The sequence below is a fragment of the Bos grunniens genome, chromosome 6, assembly GCF_055505025.1.
Source record: "Bos grunniens cultivar Pamir isolate PY7600 chromosome 6, Bosgru_T2T1.0, whole genome shotgun sequence".
NCBI classification, from domain to species: domain Eukaryota; kingdom Metazoa; phylum Chordata; class Mammalia; order Artiodactyla; family Bovidae; genus Bos; species Bos grunniens.
Genome location: NC_141170.1, coordinates 85037329 through 85061373, shown reverse-complemented (window position 1 = coordinate 85061373; position 24045 = coordinate 85037329). Strand labels below are relative to the sequence as shown.

Here is a 24045-nt window from a genome sequence, read left to right as displayed (position 1 = left end):
TGGTGGGAATGCAAACTAGTACAGCCACTATGGAGAACAGTGTGGAGATTCCTTAAAAAACTGGAAATAGAACTGCCTTACGATCCAGCAATCCCACTGCTGGGCATACACACTGAGGAAACCAGAAGGGAAAGAGACACGTGTACCCCAATGTTCATCGCAGCACTGTTTATAATAGCCAGGACATGGAAACAACCTAGATGTCCATCAGCAGATGAATGGCTAAGAAAGCTGTGGTACATATACACAATGGAGTATTACTCAGCCATTAAAAAGAATACATTTGAATCAGTTCTAATGAGGTGGATGAAACTGGAGCCTATTATACAGAGTGAAGTAAGCCAGAAGGAAAAACACCAATACAGTATACTAATGCATATATATGGAATTTAGAAAGATGATAACAATAACCCTGTGTACGAGACAGCAAAAGTGACGCTGATGTATGGAATAGTCTTATGGACTCTGTGGGAGAGGGAGAGGGTGGGAAGATTTGGGAGAATGGCATTGAAACATGTAAAATATCATGTATGAAACGAGATGCTAGTCGAGGTTCAATGCACGATACTGGATGCTTGGGGCTAATGCACTGGGACGACCCAGAGGGATGGTATGGGGAGGGAGGAGGGAGGAGGGTTCAGGATGGGTAGCACATGTATACCTGTGATGGATTCATTTTGATATTTGGCAAAACTAATACAATTATGTAAAGTTTAAAAATAAAATAAAATTAAAGCTTGAAGAAAAAAAAATAAATAAACTGATCAATATAAAGTCTGAGAATCATTTTTCATATGAATTTTTAAACCAATTGAACTTCTTCCTATAAGAAATATGAATGGCAGATACTAATGCTGGCAAGCACAGGCCTGTGATTAAAACTAATAGATTCAGGTTGGTAAAAATGTATAGTCTCTAATAGTTTTATAAGTAAATTGTACTATTTTAGAAGTAGCACTCCTGATAAAAATAACATGCTACTAACAGAGGTCTCTTGCCCTAAGCATCAAGTGAATGGAAATTCTCATAGATCATCCCTATCTCTCTCTTCCATCAAAGCTTAGATAAATAAATATCATTATTTAAAGTCCATGTTTAACCATTTATCATTATGTTTGATTGCCCAAAGATAACTGGCCAATATAGAGATTGGTGAGGTGGGATGTGTACTGGTTTTGATTATTATTTTGAAAATGGATTCTGAGATGTGTTTTGAGCAATTACTGGAATAAATTTAAGAAAATTTTTATTGTATTACATCAACTCAAATTACTTTAGGTAATAAGATTTTATTTATAAGACTGAAAAGTCTAGACTTAACTGGATCCCGGAGTTGGAAGGAGATCATGAGAACTCTTTCCTTCTTCTACACTTCACATCTTTGCCCTCTGCATTTGCTAGGTTCTTAATTAGGTCTTCTCTTTGAGTTGGCAAAATGGTCATAGTAGCTTTAGGTTTTCAAGATATTCAATATTTTAGTACTGATTTTATGTCAGTCAAGAAGATGATTCTAATTGGCCCTGCTTGAGGTATCTGTCAGCTATGGATCAATCATAATTCCCAGAGGTATTTGATAACCTGATGGGTCAGCCTTGGTGATTTATGGTAATAGAGGTGAGGCAACATAATTCACCTTCTTATCTGGAGCGGAAGGTGCAGTGTCCCAAACGAAGAGAACACTCTGCCTTCAGAACAAGGGTGAAAATGCTGCTGCCGCTGCTGCTGCTAAGTCACTTCAGTCGTGTCCGACTCTGTGTGACCCCATAGATGGAAGCCCACCAGGCTCCCCTGCCCCTGGGATTCTCCAGGCAAGAACACTGGAGTGGGTTGCCATTTCCTTCTCCAATGCATGAAAGTGAAAAGGAAGTCGCTCAGTCACGTCCGACTCTTAGCGACCCCACGGACTACAGCCTACCAGGCTCCTCCATTCATAGGATTTTCCAGGCAAGAGTACTGGAGTGGGGTGCCATTGCTAAATATACAAAAACAACAGACGTACTCAGTAAGTCACTGAAATTCCTTCCAAGTGTAACAGTGAAAGCTATCATTAAATCCTCATATATTAAGATGTTAAAAAGTTTATCAACTTGTAGTCACTCCTCTTAAATCCTGGATTACTCTATTTCTCTTATTTTTCTCTTTCATAGCAATATCATTTGCATTCTGAATGATAGGTGAACAAGGTGATGATGAAACAGATGAGACCCAGACATACTGCATTTGCTTAATTCATTCATTGGTTAAATAGACAAATGAGTAAACTAACACATTAATATTTCATTAAAATGTATAAAAAAGCTCTACGAAAAAGCAATAGGGTAAAATAACTTAGGAAAGAATGTATCCTATTTATAGGGAAGACTGCTAATGTAAAAATGTAAAGAATGACAACAGGATGCCATAAAGTCAAGACAGTATGCATAGATTTGTGTTTCCCAACTAAATCACATCATGTTACTCAGAGAAAATGTGTAACATTTATGTGCACACTGGGATAAACTGACAGAAGAGTCAATAGCCAGAGGCAGGCCTGCAGGCTGAAGGCATGGAAGGTCCCTCTTCACCAGCTGTAGGACTGAAGAATTACTGCAATTGAGCAACCCAGGTATACATATCTTATTTGAAATTTTTGAGCATAAAACCAAGGAATTAGTTGGGGAATCAAGAAAAGGTTGCTAACTGAAGATACAAAGTTATTTAGAAGGAGACAGAGACTAGGATTCAGAATACAGATCATTTTGTTGTAAAAAGAAAAAAAAAGGAACAGAGCAGATGAAGTCAAAAACGTTTAGAAATCAAAAATCAAGTAATTTCCAAGTTATTGGGGAGTTTTGCCATCTCAGAAATCCATAGAACAATAAAACCCCTATGATCTGTATTTATCAGAGGATTTCAATACATTCATAATTTCTATGGGGCTCTGAAGAATTAACATATTTAATTAACATGAAATTAATTAAATGATAATTTAATGATAGCTCAGTTGGTAAAGAATCTGCCTGCAATGCAGGAGACCCCGGTTCGATTCCTGGGTCTGGAAGGTCCACTGGAGAAGGGAATAGCTACCCACTGCAGTGTTCTTAGGCTTCCCTTGTGGCTCAGCTGGTTAAGAATCTGCCTGCAATGTGGGAAACCTGGGTTCAATCCCTGGGTTGGGAAGATCCCCTAGAGAAGGAAAAGGCTATTTACTCCAGTATTCTGGCCTGGAGAATTCCATGGACTGTATGTTAATCAATATATAGTATTTTCTTTAGAGTTACATTTCCTTTATAGCTGTCAATGGAAGTTTTCAAGAGAAATTCAAATACATTACTATTTAGTTTAAAGTGGTTCTATTTTTTAGTGTTTAATTAACAATAATTTTACAAATTCAATAATTTTTATCAAGGCTCCCAAATGTAAGATTCTATGGTATATTGTACCATAATAAATGGGATGGACTAATTAATTAAACATTCTAATTAAAGGACACTTATCCTTTAAGTGTCCTTTAATAAAGGACAGTATCTGTCATATAAAAATGTATTACCTGCAAAGAAAAAAAATTTAAATAATCCCCTATACTCTAAAATTTTATTAAATAAATTTTAATTTTCTATAGAAAATAAAATATTTCAGAATTTCGTGATTTCTCAGTAATTTTGTTAATTAAAATATTACACATATGAAATTAACTGAATGCCTTGATTAATGAAATCTAAAATAAAAAGAGGATTTAACTAAAATGAAAACATAAATTTACTTAAAATTTAATAAAATAATTATTTTGTGAGATATATCCTTAATAAACTCTTCCTACAGCAAGTGGTGGGTGATGATTTCTTATTTTCTCTTGATCACTTCTAGAACATATAACTTCCTTTCATTTAAAGGAGACTGACTTTTTATTCCACTAGGATGCTGAGTAAAACAGGTAGCATGCTGTCTTTTAGGTGCCATTCTAACTACAGTTGTTTCAACATGAATAAGAACAACAAAGAGCTTCTGCTCTAGAGAAAATTAATAAAGAAAGATGAACAGTATTTTTAAGTAGAAAAATAAGGTAGTTTCAGCAGGTTTTAGAGCATATAAGGATATAAAATGGACTATGTTAGAAATAGAGGTGGGCACGAACAACTTAAATTGGCTAATTATCTCTTTATAGGGGAAGGGTACTGAAATTAACTGAATGCCCAAGTATACGATGTCGGGATGGCCTTTTATTTTTTATTTAACCTCAAATGACAACCAAAACACAAAATGTACAACCAAGGCACACAAAAAGTGTTGTGATGTCATTAGATATTAAGTGGGCATTTTTATCCCTTTGTAGATAAATAAAGGGAAACTGAAGACAACAATTTTTTATATATTGCTTGGATGGATAGAATAATTGGAATGAAAAGAAATTTACACACTGATTCCTGCCTTGTTACTGATTCTTTGATACCTCTGGCATTCCATTGTTGAGAGGCATGAGGAAAATAATACAAGAGTAAAATTTATGCTCTCTTTTCTAACCCCAAAGATCCCCAGTGAACCAACATTCAAGATCTAGTCCTCAAAGTAGTGAAAAGGCTTTGTCTATAACTCAAGCAGACAAATGCTCTCTGGCATCTCTACGGACCTAGGAAGGCTGCTATGTGAGGCAACTTGACAAACAGAGCGGTAAACCATCATGCCTTCACCATGGAAGAACCTGCAACCATGTGGCTGGTCGGTAGGAAAAGGATGCTGTGATATACCAACCTGACAGCAAAAAATAGATTTAGCGTAAAGCCCAAAATCAGGTTCATAGACTTACATTCCTGACATCAGGAAAGAATGATATGCTTCCATTATGCAATGACTTTGGCGTCAAATACATTGAGTTCTGTGAACCTGCTGCTGCTGTTAAGTCGCTTCAGTCGTGTCCGACTCTGTGAAACCCCATAGACAGCAGCCCACCACGCTCCCCCATCCCTGGGATTCTCCAGGCAAGAATACTGGAGTGGGTTGCCATTTCCTTCTCCAATGCATGAAAGTGAAAAGTGAAAATGAAGTCCCTCAGTCGTGTCCCACTCTTCAAGACCCCATGGACTGCAGCCTACCAGGCTCCTCCGTCCACGAGATTTTCCAGGCAAGAGTACTGGAGTGGGGTGTCTGTGAACCTACTTGGGTATAAATCCAGTCTGCAAGCTTCACATTCCCTTTATTGTTCAGATTGATTTCTGGCTCAAATTTATTCACAGGACTTTTCATAAAAGCCTTATAGATATCTAGAATGCAGTGCACATTTTATAAAGGGTACCAGCATACTTCATTTTATATTTGTCATACTTGAAACTCACAATGGTTAAGTAATTCACAAAAGTTATATAGGTAGCAAGAATTTCACCCAGTTTTAACATGGATGGATGTTAACACTAATTCTTTCTAATATATCACACTAGAATAACTTGTGTCTTTGAAACTGGGACACCTAATAAAGCAACATTGTTGGCAGTAAAGTAGACTCTAGGGTCTATGAGAGAGAGACTATGTCTACATTATCCCCAGCGTCCAAAGGCATAAAGCAGGCATCCACAATATAGTGCATGAATAAATGTACAAACATCTATATAAAAAGTTGAACTACTGCAATTAAAAAAAATAGTCAACAAGGTTTTAAATCTCTTTGTGGGTTAACTATAGAGCTCATGTACTTTCCATTGTTTTTGTTTTTCACAATTTTAATTCATACAAAATTAAATATCACAAGTTAATGGACAGAACTGAGATACTTCTTACTATTTAATTCTACATTTGCTGTCTTGTCTATACAATCCCATTAGTCCCAAATTCTCAGACACAGGCGGCATTTCCTGCTGATATATAATAAGCAGTGGTAACAATGCATCAGTCGTTAGAAAATTGTATCAGACATACGCTAGAACCACTTAACAACTGAAATGCTGAAGCGACAGCCTTAGAGAGAAATGATAAAAAGGACTGACACCAAAAGAATGTGGATGCATCCCCACATCCCAAACCACCAAGGATCTCCAAAGCATCCAGGCAGGAGCTTAATGGGGCTCAGTTCACTTTCACAATTAAGAACAACTGTTTTCAGTTGTTCATTATGCTAACGAGCCTTAGCATAATGATTAGTTAGGCACAGTAAACACGGAATACAAAACTGGGTTAGGAAGGAAGACATCGAAGGGAGTATGTTCTACTCCAAGCAACAAGAACATTCACCTGTCTGGAGTGAATAGTGTACTAAATGTGTGTGCCTAAAATATTAGAAACACTGATACGGTTTAAGACAATTTTCCTGGACTTATGTGCTATTGAATCTTTAATATATTTTTGTCAATCTTTGAATATACATAAACTAGGGGAAATGTGCATAAGTTAAAAGATTTAAAAGCAACTAACCACAGTCACAAATTCTGAAGATAATCTTTGATAGCAATTGCTGTTTCCTGTTTTTTCCCACACACATCTTAAAAAACTATTAAATATTTCAAACTAAAAATACAATCTTTTAAGTCTTTGCAGATATCACATGTTGCTACTGTACCCTTACAACTACTACTAATATTAATGACTGCAACAGTAATATTTAGCTCAATGCCAGCCATGTTACATTATCAGTTAGTCCTTATATAATTCTATAAAATATATATTATCATTCCTTATTACACATATGAGGATACTGAGTTTCTAGAGTTTAAACAACTTTCTAGTAACTTGGCTGAGCTAGAACCTAAAGCCTTTTCGGTCTAATGGCGAAGGACTCACTCCAGTCCCTATGCTTCATTGCTTTGCACACTCTTGCTGATGGAATATAACAATAATATCTTTGTGGAGGCTTTTGAAAATGGCATAGTTCTATAACTCATAACTAGTTTTATTTCTCAGTAACTTAAATTATTTTCAGAATATTGTTGCTGTATGATCACAACTTTAAGGTATGGGAACAGCAGTAGTGAAGTAGGAAAATGCACAGATTAAAGGCAGCTGCAGCAACCAAAGCCTCTGAGCCAAAGGACTTTATCTACTCTTGTCTATACTTTCTGTTTTTCCTATATACTCACATCCAGCAAGTCGTGCAGGTTTTCATTACAAAATATAACAAATCCAATGGATGCTCACCCCTCCTCCCTTATATCCCTCGTTCAAGCTGACACCATCCTTCGCTGAACTATCACAAAGGCATTTCACTTTGGCTCTCTTTTTGCCACTTATCCATTCTCCAACCTCATCCCAAGGATCTCACCTAAACAGAAGTCATGATGTTTCTTTTCAAACATAATGATCATTTCACCCCCTAGACAAAATCATCAATGGTTTCTCATCACAATTTGCCTTTTCTACTCAACCGTAAATTGAGGTTTTTTAACCTCAATTTTTAACAACCTTAAATTTATACGGGATGCCCAACAAAATGTTATAAAGTGCTCAATACGAAGATAATATTTTCCTAAACTATTTTGGAATAAGTTGCCAACCTAATGCCTGCTCTATTACACCTGAAGATTTAGTGTGCATTTTCCACACAGAAAAGGGCCTTGTAACCCAAGTACAATCATCAGTTTCAGGAACTTAACTGACCTTGACATTACTACAATCTAATCCACAGACCTCATTCAAGTGTCACCAATTGTCTAAATAATGTACTTTATAGCACACAGATTCAGGTCAGGAAAATGCATTGCATTTGTCATGTCTCTTATCTCCTTCAGTTTACTGTAGCTCCTCAATTTTTCCTTAACTTTCATGTCCTCAACACTCTTGAACACTGAAGTGATTTGGTAAATGTCCCTTTATTGGGGATGAATTATTCTCTTTTATTTTCAGAGTATGCTTATTTGGGAGGGATAGTATAGAAGTCACAACGCGTGGTTACTACTTCGATTTGTCCCATTATCAATGATGTCACTTTGGTTATTTTATTAACTTCAAGGAAATTTATTCTTCTTTCAATTATTAAGCATTTTATGGGAAGATACTTTGAAGCTATTTAAATGTGCCACCTCTCATCAGATTTTGATTTATCCCTTTTATATATAGTTGTATGAGTTCACAACTTCCTATTTATTCAATGAGCTTACTTGATACTTAATTGCAACATAGTTGGCCAATAGCAGGCCTTTCGAGGATGTTTCTGTGTCATTTTGAAATGTCATCATTATTCTTTGACCATTTCTTTGCTTTCTGGCACAATACATTATTTTGAATTTATCTTGTATTTTCTCTAAGTTCTAGAACCAACCATTTCTCCAATGAGTCCTAGTTTCTTTTGGTGGATAATGGTATTTAGAAGCTAATACCTGGGTGCTAGCTATGATCACTGGTATTGAGGTACTGTTGCTCACCATTATTCTCAGTGGACAGAAACAGAAAATATATGTATACAGATATTTTTATGGACACACACAAATACATACATATATAACATACCTACTGACTATATATACACACACATAGAACCATGCATCATACCTATATCTCTAATTCTAGTAAACAGAAATCTGATTTTAATTATCCTTAATATTTCTACTTATTTTATCAAGTCCCGCAGTTTTAACAAATCCGCCTTCACCCTCAGAATCGCTTTGGGGCTCTGAGATCCCCTCCTGTGCCGTTGGTCCATACGGAAACTCCCCCTCATTACTTTGGATTCCTCATCACATTATCAGTTCCTCACCCCTCTCACGTGGGACTCTAATGCCCCGTGTTATTAAGTAATCCCACGAGGACATCTCTTGACCTGTGCTGATCTACCTGTGCCTACCTCACTGTGTCCCACCTAATGGTTTTAGGATTAAAATGTTCAAGAACAAAAAAAGAGGATGAAAAAGGGCTTCCAACAGCAACTTGAATAAAGAACAATACTCTTACTTGGACCTACAAGGTCCTCCATATCCCAAACAATATCTAACTTCCAACATTGTCTCTTATCTTTCTTCTCACTCTAACTTCAAAGCACTTGTTGTTCTTTGAACACAGCAAGGAGAATTTTGCCTCAGACTTTTGCAACTGTTATTTTCTGTACCTAGGTGACATTTCCCAAGATTCCTTTCAGTTTCAATCTGATCCCACCCACACTCACATTCCATTAGCCTAATCTGATTGATTTGAATTACACTTTTCACTTTCTTATATTTATTAAATATATATTATACATTGCTGCTGCTGCTGCTAAGTCACTTCAGTCATGTCCGACTCTGTGCGACCCCATAGACGTCAGTCCACCAGGCTTTCCCATCCCTGGGATTCTCCAGGCAAGAACACTGGAGTGTGTTGCCATTTCCTTCTCCAACGCGTGAAAGTGAAGTCGCTCAGTCGTGTCGGACTCTTAGTGACCCCATGGACTGCAGCCTACTCCGTGTCGGACTCTTAGTGACCCCATGGACTGCAGCCTACTCCGTCCATGGGATTTTCCAGGCTAGAGTACTGGAGTGGGGTGCCATATTATACATTTCTAATTTATCATCTGTTTCACTGAACTGAAATGTAAGCTTCAAAAGGCCAAGGATTTTGTTTGCTTCCTTCAGTGTTTGTTTTCTCAGTACCTAAAAGAGCTTTGGTTCAAAATCTGCTCTTCTTCAATATATTATTTAACTAAATAACTGATAGATGGGAACTCAGTCCTTGGCTCTGTCCTTTGCATCTTTGAACTCTGCCTTGTGCCTATGTTTATCCATTTCATTTTTCTTTTTTGGCTCATTTTTCTATTAATTTATAACAGCTAGTTCTTTGTTCTGCCTTTACATCTATATCTGCTCAGGACTACTTGGCTGACCTAAGTTACTAGACTTCAGATTCCAGAAGCACCTACATGGTCTATTCTTGGAGAGCCTAACCTCATTTTCATCCTCATGAAGTTAATGAGTTCAACTGTTGTATCTGTCCTAGAACAGATGATGCCAAAACATTTCCATGTGTGTCTTCATTCACTTTCCTTCTAATATCCTTTCTTTTATTCCAGTCTTTTGTTTAGGAACTTGCCATTTCATTTAAACATTATACTTAAGTATTTGTCTGAAACAGAAAGATTGAAATGTGTCAAAACTCATAGTATACTTAGGCTAAGCATGATGTTTTTCTCCTCTCAGATAGTCACTTCAGCATCAAATTAATGCCCGAACAATGAGTTAGCGTTTACTAAACTCTCATTACAACTGCTATGAGGAAATGCTCTTGATCCAATTCTGATGTCTCTCTCTACAGGAGCAGACTTTTCCCAAGTAGTATTTGTGGTAAAGAATCTACCTGTCAATGCAGGAGACTCAAGAGACACAGGTTCAATCTCTGGGTCAGGATAGTCTTTTGGAGGAGGAAATGGCAACCTGCTCCAGTATTCTTGCCTGGAGAATCCCATAGACAGAGGAGCCTGGTGGGCTACAGTCCATGGGGTTGCAAAGAGTCGGACACAACTTAGCCACTAAACAACAACAACAAGACATCCGTGTAGCTCCTGGCCTCCTTTTTCCCTTTGTTCTCTCCTCCCAAGAGACCATGACTGCATGGGTGCTATATGGGTACTATATTTGGGAAAAGTAAACAAGTTATGTTTGGCTCAGCTCTTTGCTTCTTATGGGAATCTGTTGATAATCCTGGAGAAGGAAGGTTTCCCACAACAAAGGTTTTTCAGCTCTTAGGTGAATACGTTTACCTAATTGTAAGGGCCAATGTTAAGAAACCTATTGCTACTAACTAATAAAGGTGATATTCTGGCCTTTTTACATTACTCCTTCATATATTTCACATCATTTAGACCCAAAGGTGTGAACTTGGTACTGACAATCTTTATAACACTCATCTTGTCCTACTAGAATTTCCCCCATTCAGCTTCCTAGAGTACCAGTGAATTTCCCCCCATTCTACTTCTTAGAATACCAGTTAGGTGATGTGTTCAGAGTATAAAATTATTTAGCTTAGAAGATTTCTATTACACAAACAACTTAGTCATCTCTTGGTGTATGCTTTTTATTTTAGTGTGTGTGCCATGCTTTTGCAACTATATTATTCTTGCCAGATAAATTACTGACATACTAGTTTGTGTTTTGAGTTCCTTGTTTTGAAACAAGGGCTCAATCAAAGACTGAGAGGCATTTTTCCTTCCTCAATACCACAAAGTTGGCTAGGTGTTGGTTTGATGAACATGGAAGCCCTTGCTTCAAACTGTTATTTATGCCTTTTTTTCTTTTAACATTAAAGATAAAAGTTACTAGGTACAGCTGGTGAGTGACAAGGAGCCGACACTACAGAAGAAGGCTTACGTGTCCAGTCTTGAGAAGGAGAAAGGAAATTTTGCTACTTCCAGGAAGAGGATGATGGTGTAGAAATTTTACCAAATGGCATACACTTTTCCCCTCTCCATCTCGAAAATACCATCAGGGAGGCATGCCATGGGGTATTTCGAAGGTTAATCACTATGTTCACACTTGACCTGCCATTTATGAGTCTACCCAGACAACAGTGCTCAAAAGAAGATGGAGGACAAAATTTCACAGCAATATAGCAACCAGATGAAGTACTGAGTTGGCCAGAAAGTTCCTTCTAGTTTTTCTATAAGACATTTCAGAAAATCCCATGTGAACATTTTAGCCAATTCAATATTTAAACCATAGACTGCTGGACCAAAATAGTCTCTCATTTTATGAGTATCATGCAAATTCCTCGAATATTTAAATAATCTCAAGTATTGGACAGAACTTCACAAAAATAACTAAGATGGAACTGCTTACTATACTGTCTTACAAAATAGCTGATATCGAATTTGACCTAAAACAAATAAAGTGCAATAGCATTTCTTTCACCAAAATGTTGTACAGCAAATTCACACTGTTAATTTAAGTTCTTTTGCTTTTTGTTCATAGTTCCTTTTCTTTTCTTTTGATGTAAAATTTAAATGTGATGAAGTACATAAGCATTTATAATCCATATTGCTATCACAGAATATTAGATAATACAAAATTAGTATCACCTCATGTTTATTTCGGAGAAGGCAATGGCACCCCACTCCAGTACTCTTGCCTGGAAAATCCCATGGGCGGAGGAGCCTGGTAGGCTGAATTCCATGGGGTCGCTAAGAGTCGGACACGACTGAGCGACTTCACTTTCACTTTTCACTTTCATGCATTGGAGAAGGAAATGGCAACCCACTCCAGTGTTCTTGCCTGGAGAATCCCAGGGGCAGGAGAGCCTGGTGGGCTGATGTCTATGGGGTCGCACAGAGTCAGGCACGACTGAAATGACTTAGCAGTAGCAGTAGCATGTTTATTTCCCAGAGGTCACTACTGTTCTAATTTTTTTTTTTTTTTTGGTCACAAAAGATTGGTTCTACTTGTTCTAGAATATAATATAAATGAAATAATATAGCATGAAATCTCTTACATAAAGCTTCTCTCACTCAGAATGAAAGTGGGAGTGAAGTTGCTCAGTCGTGTCCAGCTCTTTGCAACCCTATGGAACCGCCAGGCTCCTCCGTCCATGGGGTTTTCCAGGCAAGAATACTGGAGTGGGTTGCCATTTTCTTCACCAGGGGATCCTCCCAACCCAGGGACTGAATTCAGGTCTCCCACACTGCAGGCAAACTCTTTACCCTCTGAGCCACCAAAGAATCCCACTCAGAATACTGTTTTGTAATTCATCCATATGGCTTCACGGATCAAAGTTTCATTATTTTTTATTACTTGGTAGTATTTCATATGAATTTGCTTTGCATTCTCTCATTGATGGACACTTAGTTGGCTTTCAGATTTTAGTGATTATAAATAAAGAATTTAAAAATTCTGACACATATTTATTTGGAAATATAAGTTTTTTTTTTTTTTTTTAAAGTAAATACCTAAAATCAGGTTTGCTTAGTCATCAGGAAGATATATTGTAGTGAGAATAAGCCCTGACATTTGGGTTTTCTCTTTTTGTGATGCAAATGCCTGACAAGCTTTGATTGCTCCCTTCAATACTGGCTATCTCTGATAAACACATTGCCAGCCACAGGTCTGGATCAAGAGCCAGGCTGCCTCTCCGAACTAAGGCTCCTTTGTTCTCAAAACCATTTGGGCCACCTTTTTTTCTCCTCTTTCCAGGTTTTACATTTCTGCTCTTATGTTTTAAATTCATCAATAATGATTGAGCCCTCAAAACTCTAGGGCCAACCATCAAGTCCAATAAAGGCAAAACCCCAGACCTGTGTTCTGTCTTCACTCACTCTACATGTGACCTCGCTGTGCAGCCCCAGGAGAGCCATAAGCTTTGCAGGACTTATTAGTAATAAACCATTTTACCCACAAAGTTTCTTAATGCTTACTTGCAGTCATAATAAGAATCACAAGGGCAGGTCTATCCACAACATTGTTTATCAATAAGCTAAAACCAGCACAAAACACTAATGTTTTATTTAATAAGAAAACATTTTCCAGAGGGATGGTATGGGGAGGGAGGAGGGAGGAGGGTTCAGGACGGGAAACACATGTATACCTGTGGCGGATTCATTTCAATATTTGGAAAAACCAATACAATATTGTAAAGTTTAAAAATAAAAGAAAATTAAAAAGCAAAAAAAAAAAAAAAAAGAAAGAAAACATTTTTCCAAAGAGGCTCCACCATTTCACACTCCACCAACAATGTATGAAATTTCTGGTTCTGGTTGATCTGTATCTCAATTACCACATTGGTATTGTCAGTCTTTTTAGTTGTAGCCATTGTGGTGAGTACTTTCAATACTTTTAAAATTTGAATTTAATAAAAGCTAAATTAAAATAATCAAAAATTTATAATAAAGGCTAATCAGTTTCTGTGAAGGAAAGGAATATATCTGCCTTGCTTACCCTTTACACTAGTGTTTAGAGAATCCCTTGATGGAATAAATATACCATTAACATTTGTTGAGCAAAGCAATTATGTGAACTATTTGAAATGTTCTTTCATGTCTCTGCACTAAATTTGCTGACATAAATTGACTAACACAGTCCTTTTACTTCTAGCCTCTAAGTATTTATCACCAAATAACACTGTCAGTTAAAATTCTATCACTCATTTCCCAAAATATCAATTTTTGCTTATTGCAGTCCCTCTGTGATTTTGAACTCTTAAAATCTCACTTGTCCCTAACTACTAGAGTCAACACAGTCTCAACGACTGCCATCCAACTCCATGTCTATTTATATTCTTAATATTCATGCCTCCACGGTTGTAAACACTTCCTCTATGTAGAATGTACTTGCCCTTAACCATCTTGTATCTGTCATGCCAAAAATCCATGCACATATCTTTTTTTTTTCTGGACAGAGAGAAGTAAAGGAAGGATATATCACATCTGAAAATCTAGCTGTTTAGAACTGAGAGGCAAGTATAAAAATGTCTGAGAGAAGGCACAAACCACAAAAGGCACATGAAATAAAAAATGACTCAACAATTTCCCAAGGTATATGTGGAGAAAACTAGAGGCCCTTTAGATGTCCACTACCAAACATCACGTGAAATGTTAGGGTGGATGAAGTTCAAGCTGGAATCAACATTGCTGGGAGAAATATCAACAACCTCAGATATGGAGATGATACCACCCTAATGGCAGAAAATGATGAGGAATCAAAGAGCCTCTTGATGAAGGTAAAAGGAGAAAGAAAAAATTGGCTTAAAAGTCAACATTCTAAAAACTAATAGCATGGCATCTGGTCCCATCACTTCATGGCAAATAGATGGGGGAAAAATGGAAATAGGACAGACTTTGTTTTATTGGGCTCCAAAATCACTGTGGACAGTGACTGTAGCCATGAAATTAAAAGACGCTTGCTCCTTGGAAGAAAAGCTATGAGAACATATTAATACATAGAGAGCATATTAAAAAGCAGAGATATCACATTGCCAACAAAGGTCCATGTAGTCAAAGCTATGATTCTTCCAGTAGTCATATATGGATGTGAGAGTTGAACCAAAAAAAGGCTGAGTACCTACGAACTGATGCTTTCAAACTGTGGTCCTGGAGAAGACTCTTGAGAGCCCCTTGAAGATCAAAGAGCCCCAAGGAGATCAAACCAGTCAATCCTAAAGGAAATCAACCCTGGATATTCATTGGAAGACTAATGCTAAAGCTGAAGCTCTAGTACTTTGACCACCTGATGAAAAAAGCCAACTCACTGGAAAAGACCGATGCTGGGAAAGATTGAGGGCAGTAGAAAGGGATGACAGAGGATGAGATGGCTGGATGGTATCACCAACTCATTGGACATGAATTTGTCAAACTCTGGGAGATAGTGTAGGACAGGGAAGCATGGCATGCTGGTGTTCATGGAGTTGCAAAGAGTCAGACAGGATTGTGTGACTAAACAACAACAACCAAACTGTACAGAGTCAGGGTATCTGATTTGCATTGCTACCAGTTTCATTCCACCTGCAATGGGGGAGACCTGGGTTCGATTCTTGGGTTGGGAAGATCCTCTGGATAAGGGAAAGGCTACCTACTCTAATATTCTGGCCTGGAGAATTCCATGGACTGAATAGTCCATGGAGTTGCAAACAGACTGAGTGACTTTCACATTCATGTTCACCAGCTTCTTGCCTTATAGGTTGTTGCTGTTGAATGCTAATCATCTACCTTCTGACCAGATAGGTGTGACTGTATAAGTAGCCCTATTACTTAAACAGGATACAAGCTTCTTCAGAGGACTTTACTGGATCCATCAAAGTCACCCCTCTGTCTCCAGTACACTATTTTTCCATCAGAAATGCACCTCCAAGGTAACATGGCTTTGTCTGTATTGCTGTAGTTGTATTCAAGAAATATGTTTTCAAGACAAACAAATATCCCTATAATAATGGAGCTCCTAGGAGTAAGTCTTAGCCTCCAACTGAAGTCTGCTTCTACAGCTATACCTAACTTTTTTTTTTTTTTTAAATATGGTTGCTGATTTTTTTTTTTGTCTTTTAAAAATATATATTTATTTTTAATTGTAAGGTAATTACCTTGCAATATTGTATTGGTTTCTGCCATACACTAACATGAATCAGCCATAGGTATATATGTGTCCCCTCCATCTTGAACCTCCCATTCACCCCATTCCATCCCTCTAGGTATTGTCACAGAACACTGGATTTGAGCTCCCTGCATCATACAGTAAATTTCCACTGACAGATGAATGGATAAAGAAGTTGTGATACATATACACAATGGAATATTATTCAGCAGTAAAAAAGGAATACATTTGAGTCAGTCCTAATGAGGTGGATTAAACTAGAGCCTATTATACAGAGTGAAGTCAGAAACAGAAAAACAAATATCTTATATTAATGCAAATATATTATAACCTAGAAGGATTGTACTGATGATCCTATATGCAGGGCAGCAATGGAGATGCAGACATAGAGAACAGACTTACGGACACAGAGTGGGGAAGGATAGGTAGGGATGAATTGAGAGAGCAGCACTGAAATATACATATTATCATATGTAAAATTAGATAGCCAGTAGAAATATACCTAGGGTTGAAGAACACTTTATTCTTTTCAGTACCTTGCATGCATAAGGGGATAATTGCACATTTCAAATACATGGACCTATTTAGGGAGATATAAGAATGATTACTGATTGGGCTTCCCTAGTGGCTCAGAGGTTAAAGTGTCTGCCTGCAATGTGGGAGACCTAGGTTTGATCCCTGGGTCGGGAAGATCCCCTGGTGAAGGAAATGGCAACCCACTCCAGTATTCTTGTCTGGAGAATCCCATGGACGGAGGAGCCTTGTGGGTTACAGTCCACGTGGTCACAAAGATTCAGACACGACTGAGCGACTTCCCTTTCACTTTCACTGACCCAATTGGGTAGTGGATGTGGTTAAAAACTTTTGACTGTTTTCTTCTTTTGATAGAACAAGTACAAAAATTTAAAATTTAACCTTCCAGGAATAATTCTATTACAAAACCATAGCAAAACTCATCAGTTTTCTTCAAAGGACAATACTTGTAATCCCATGCTTTCACACACGTGGCTGCTCTCCCCAGAACATTCCTGACTGAACTATTCCTTCAGATTCTAGTTTAAACATTACTTCTGCAAGGTGCTTTACTTGGATGGTTACATTATACTGGGTACCTTTGTTCTATTTTCCCTTACTTTTCTGGATTTCTTACATTATAAGATGTTACTATATTTTTATTTTGTATTTAAAGACTGTCTTCTTTGCTAGGGCTCATGTCATCACAGTCTTTGCTCCATTCCCAGTACTTTTCATAGTGCCTGGTAGACAGCTGTGTTCAATAAATGTTTGTTGAATAAATGAACAAGATACTTAATCATCCCGCAAAAAGTATTTGTTAAACCTCCAGAGCTAGCAATGACAAAAATAGAAAAATAAAGAGAATCTTGGAAGAACTGGTTGAAAGAAAGTGAGAGAGGGAGAAAGGGAAGGAATGAGAAAGACAGAGAACAAAAAAGAAATTATGAATCAAGGTACAGATTCTGGTATAGGAAAAACGTCAATGAAAATTGAGGAGTAAAACTAAACTGCCCTCTATTACCCACCGTCAGTTTACATGGAAATGATGAGAATTCTTGCTGCTGGTTGTTCTCAACATCACTAATACAAAATATACCTAATTTTTATTGAACCGGGGTTAAAGAGGCATGAAATGTCTGTAATTAAAGATAATATTTTTAAGTGTTTCTATAGAGTCTTGAAATATATCAAATAAAGAAAGTGATATTAATGATAATTGAGGTCATGCATTTCCTCCTGAAACAATGCATGTATATTCTATAGACAGTAATCAGCCTAAGTGCTTTTTAATGAGCAAAGCTGTCAGCTAAAGATTATAACTTCAATTTAATATTAAAGGGAAAATTTAATTACTAAATCATCAAGTATATTCAGAATATCTCAATAAATTAAGAGTGCCTTCAAATTTTTTATAATTAAATGTTGGACTCCACATTCAATTTCAAAATAAATGGTCTTGTAAATCACAGGCAATTTAAAAATATTTTTACATACCATAATGAATATTGTTTTGATTTATCTGTGTGGGAGGCTTAATAGATTAAAATGTCCTTTAGCAATGGAAGGGCATTAAGTCTGTATAGAAGAGATGCTATGTGCTGGCTTTCATTTCGAAGATCATAAAAATATTTCATTTTATTTTCAAAAATAAGTAATTTCCAAAAAATATTAGTAACAGTACAATTCCAGTGCAATTTTTCTTTAGTTATGTATGTCAAAAATAACACCTCAAACTAAATTTTTATTAAAGAAAATATTTCCAGCAACTAATAATGTAATGATGTATATTTCAGGAGAATGCATACTGTTCATGATGTTCATGTGCTGAAAGAAAGATGCATTCCAGAGAAAGCATGATGTTTTAGTTTTATGGGGATGTGTTTGATTAAAATAGCAGCATTTCTTCAGTTAATTTACTTGTAGAAAATCCACATATAAAGCAAATATTCATATCTGGCAGGGGACACGGGTTCAGTTCCTGGTCCAGGAAGATCCCACATGCCACAAGGCAATTAAGCCCATGTGCCACAACCACTGAAGTCGACACACTGAAACTAGTAAAAACCACAGGGCCTCGACTTTGCTCTGCTACAAGAGAACCAAGGACCCACCACAATGAGAAGCCCATGTACCAAAACTAGAGAGTAGATCCACTGGCTGAAACAAGCGAAAGCCTAAGCTCAACAACGACTCAGAACAGTCAAAAATAAATACATTTTTTTAAGTCAGTTCAAAGGTCTTTCCACACTTCCTCCAAGTTGTTGATTCTCCACTCTTTATGTTTACACTGTACCTTGTACAATCCTTTATTTCTAAAGTCTCCTTCTTGAGGACAGAGACCATTCTTAGGCTTTACATTTATAAAGGACAAATCACTAGATTGACTGTCTCACATTATAAGTGTAAGTAATAATAAACTCTTCTTGACAACCATATTATTCCCTATTCAAATCTTTAGTTATTAAGTAATAGTTAAAAAAGTTATATCCTTGTCAATAATTTGACAACTAGAGGCACTAACCACATATTAAATTATTATAAAATAAAGATTTTCTACATTCTTTCTATCAAATGCTATTATTCAAAATGTTACTTTTACAATTAAACAGTAATTTTTTAGCAATTAATGTCTGAGGAAGCCCTACAAACAGCTATGAAAATAAAAGTGAAAAGCAAAGGAGAAAAGGAAAGATATACCCATTTGAATGCAGAGTTCCAAAGAATAGCAAGGAGAGATAAGAAAGCCTTCCTCAGTGATCAATGCAAAGAAATAGAGGAAAACAACAGAATGGGAAAGACTAGAGATCTCTTCAAGAAAATTAGAGATATCAAGGGAATATTTCATGCAAAGATGGGCTCAATAAAGGACAGAAATGGTATGGACCTAACAGAAGCAAAAGATACTAAGAAGAGGTGGCAAGAATACACAGAAGAACTGTACAAAAAAGATCTTCATAACCAAGATAATCACAATGGTGTGATCACTCACCTAGAGCCAGACATCCTGGCATGTGAAGTCAAGTGGGCCTTAGGAAGCATCACTATGAAGAAAGCTAATGGATGTGATGGAATTGCAATTGAGCTATTTCAAATCCTAAAAGATGATGCTGTGAAACTGCTGCACACAATATGCCAGCAAATTTGGAAAATTCAGCAGTGGTCACAGGACTGGAAAAGGTCAGTTTTCATTCCAATCCCAAAGAAAGGCAATGGCAAAGAATGTTCAAACTACCACACAATTGCACTCATCTCACACACTAGTAAAGTAATGCTCAAAATTCTCCAAGCCAGGATACTCATTTGTAAAGACCCTGATGCTGGGAAAGATTGAAGGCAGGAGGAGAAGGAGATGACAGAGGATGAGATGGCTGGAGGGCATCACTGACTCAATGGACATGAGTTGGGGTAAACTCTGGGATTTGGTGATGGACAGGGAGTCCTGGCATGCTGCCGTCCATGGGGTCGCAAAGATTCAGACATGTCTGAGCAACTGAATTGAACTGAAGAATTGTGCAGGAGGGAGGGGACATATGTATAACTGTGGCTGATTCATGTTGATACTTGGCAGAAAGCAACAAAATTATGTAAAGAAATTATCCTTTGATTAAAAAAAAAGAACTGTGAAGATAAATAACTACTAGGAATGTAATTACAACATAAGGACTATAGTTAACATTGCTGTGTAAGGCATAGGAAAGTTGTTAAGAGAGTAAATCCTATGAGCACTCGTCATAAGGGAAAAAACCGTGAACTCACAATTTGATAAATTGTAATAACCTGTAAATAATCATATCATACTTAATCTATCAGTATATTTATATTTGAATTGTTTCAATATGATAGTTCAGTTCAGTCGCTCTGTTGTGTCCAACTCTTTGCAACCCCATGAACCGCAGCATGCCAGGCCTCCCTGTCCATCACCAACTCCTGGAGTCCACCCAAACCCATGTCCATTGAGTCAGTGATGCCATCCAACCATCTCATCCTCTGTCGTCCCCTTCTCCTCCTGCCCTCAATCTTTCCCAGCATCAGGGTCTTTTCAAATGAGTCAGCTCTTCGCATCAGGTGGCCAAAATATCGGAGTTTCAGCTTCAACATCAGTCCTTCCAAGGAACACCCAGGACTAATCTCCTTTAGGATGGACTGGTTGGATCTGCTTGCAATCCAAGGGACTCTCAAGGGTCTTCTCCTACCTAGTTCAACCTTACTCATTTGTAAAGACCCTGATGCTGGGAAAGATTGAAGGCAGGAGGAGTTCAAAAGCATCAATTCTGCACTCAGCTTTCTTTATAGTCCAACTCTTACATGCATAAATGACCACTGGAAAAACCAAACCCTTGACTAGATGGACCTTTGTTGACAAGGTAATATCTCTGCTTTTGAATATGCTGTCTAGGTTGGTCATAACTTTCCTTCCAAGGAGTAAGTGCCTTTTAATTTCGTGGCTGCAATCATCATCTGCAGTGATTTTGAAGCCCAGAAAAATAAAGTCAGCCACTGTTCCACTGTTTCCCCATCTATTGCCATGAAGTATTGGGGCCAGATGCCATGATCTTAGTTTTCTGAATGTTGAGTTTTAAGCCAACTTTTTCACTGTCCTTTTACTTTCGTCAAGAGACTCTTTAGTTTTCTTCACTTTCTGCCATAAGGGTGGTGTCATGTGCATATCTGAGGTTATTGATATTTCTCCCAGAAATTTTGATTCCAGCTTGTGTTTCATCCAGCCCAGCATTTCTCATGATATACTCTCAATATATGTTAAATAGGTAGGGTGACAATATACAGCCTTGTATACTCCTTTTCCTATTTGGAACCAGTCTGTTGTTCCATGTCCAGTTCTAACTGTTGTTTCCTGACCTGCATATAGGTTTCTCAAGAGGCAGGTCAGGTGGTCTGGTACTCCCATCTCTTTCAGAATTTTCTACAGTTTATTGTGATACACAGTCAAAGGCTCTGGCATAGTCAATAAAGCAGAAATAGATGTTTTTCTGGAACTCTCTTGCTTTTTCCATGATCCAGTGGATATTGGCAATTTGATCTCTGGTTCCTCTGCCTTTTCTAAAACCAGCTTGAACATCTGGAAGTTCATGGTTCACATGTTGCTGCAGCCTGGCTTGGAGAATTTTGAGCATTAATTTCTAGTGTGTGAGATGAGTGCAATTGTATGGTTGTTTTAGCATTTTTGGCATTGCCTTTCTTCAATATGATAACCACAGTTCAGTTTGATTATCTTCAAAAAAATACTCCATATATTGAAATCCCTTGGGAAGGAAATAGTAAAATTTCTGCAAAATAGCACTTACAACCACATTCAATAATACTGACCCCCACATATATGTCACTAATCAATATGCTATGAACATCAGAAATTCATAGGTAATCACATCTATAATTCTGTAATATTATCAATCAGGAGTTTACAATGGTAGTTCAAATAATAGGGAAAACTGATATATTTTATCCAGTATAAAAAAATATTTCAAAGCATATCTGATACTGCAAGATTTGCCTCCTGAGTGCAATGTATGAATTTAAATTTGAGTCTAGGACTTGTATAAACCTTCACATTGATAATGGCAGCTTGTGTTTCCATGTGCAACAGGTATTTCATTTAATTCATCTCTCTCATCTACATCTGAAATAGCTGTAAGTTTTGTGACTAAGTCCTGCTTGGTAACAGGAATCATTCATTCATTTATTCATAGAAGCTGAGTTTATAGTTTATTTCTACATATAAAGGGGAAGATCCATTCTCACTTTGCTTTGATTGAGATGCAGGCTTGAGCCAAACTGCCACATCACTGTCAGATAGCCATTTGATTAGCAGCACTTAGAAAAATAGATAAATGTAATTTTTACAGTGTGGCATGTCCAAACAGAAACAGTTATTTGGAGAGCAGCATTACGTACGAGGATGCTGAAAAGTAGGTCTGTTGTAGATATTCCTTAAGGCTGGTCCACTTAGAGTAACTCATTGTCAAATGCATAGAAAACTTCTAGTAAATGTTGCTTATAAATTATTCTTACTAATACTTTTCTGCTCCATTTGGAAAACCAGATACTTTTAAAAGTCTGAGGATCTCAGGTTCGATGCACGATATTGGATGCTTGGGGCTGGTGCACTGGGACGACCCAGAGGGATGGTATGGGGAGGGAGGAGGGAGGAGGGTTCAGGATGAGGAACATATGTATGTCTGTGGCGGATTCATTTCGATATTTGGCAAAACTAATACAATTTTGTAAAGTTTAAAAATAAAATAAAATTAAAACTAAAAAAAAAAATTAATTAAAAAAATAAAAAAAATTAAAAACTAGATCTTACAATTATCACAATAGTAGTTGGTTGATAACTAATACACTCATATTGACTATACTTTAACTTACTCATTTATTAATAATTTATTAACAATTAGATATAATCAAACATATCTGTATGAGTAAAACTATGTAACTATAATATAAATCTATCATTAAATAGAATTTAATATTTGATACATATACTACTTTTTCATTGCCATTTGATTTTGTGAAATGTTCATTCCTTGCCTGTATTACAAATTGATACAAATTATTCACTTTACTTGTTTCATGGCAGTCTAATAAAAATGTTTATGAAAGATTATATGCTGATTGAAAAATAAAAATCTTAACTTTCAAATAATTGATCAATTTAATTTTAAGCATTAAAATATAGTTTCAGCAAGATGTGTAAGATGTAACTCTAGCTTTTAATGCTTCTGTTTATTGAATTACAAGTTCAAGAGAACCCTAAAATGTCCAAAGGTACGGGCTGCCTCCAAGTCTGCTTTCACAGATTCTTGCCACCTAGATTTGGGGAACATTTACAGATGGACATGGCTTTGGATGGAAAGGGAGATGCTTCTGGACTGTATTCTCCTTGAAGACGTACACAAATCACACATTATTTTTTTATTGTCCCATGTTTGTCACAGTATTGTGCACTTACTAAAAAGCATGGTACTATTTGACTAATTTATTTATCATTTATAAGTGACTCACACTAAATGCAATGTTTTTGCTGTTTAACTGATGCACTTTTACTCTCTATGGACATTTTCCATGTGTTTTATTAGCTTCATTAAAAATACATCACCCAAATGATCTTTCAAAAAAACTTGCAGAAATAGACAATTTAAATGTTCAGTGATATGGAACTTCCTTAGTTAAATACAAAAAAATTTAAAATATAGTTTCTTTTGCAAATGTAAGATTGCAAAGAAAAGACACAAAACATAAAGAATGACAGTAGAAATTAAATAAAACAACAAAGAGATTAACCATACCTATTGTAAACATTTCAAAAACATATACTTGAGGAGGAAAAGATATGTATAGACCCAATTATTTAATGAACTCTGCCATTAGGAGCACTGATGTGCTTTTTGCTGGAATATAAAATCTTTGTTTACTACTATTGAATCAATTAAGAATAACAACAGAGATTTTAAAATATTTCTTCAATTAATTTTAAAATGTGGAAAACAATGCAATGATTCAGAAACGTTACTTTGCTACATCAGCTAATAAAGACCCTTTTGCTTAAATTCCCAAAGTTCCTTTAGACTAAAACTTCCTC

At 36.7% G+C, this 24045-nt stretch overlaps 1 protein-coding gene across 15 annotated transcripts in view; it reads right to left on the bottom strand.

The window, feature by feature from the left end:
• The window catches only part of CCSER1 (coiled-coil serine rich protein 1), a 1487998-nt gene that overhangs the window by 388082 nt on the left and 1075871 nt on the right, over positions 1 to 24045 (bottom strand). Inside the window, exon 11 of one of the 15 annotated variants that reach the window (XM_086406532.1) lies at positions 1 to 24045. This exon is cut by the window's left edge and continues 52886 nt beyond it; it is cut by the window's right edge and continues 24635 nt beyond it. The exons of the other annotated variants lie outside the window; for them this stretch is intronic. The gene's annotated coding sequence lies outside the window, so the exon portion shown is untranslated. 15 annotated transcript variants of the gene reach the window in all.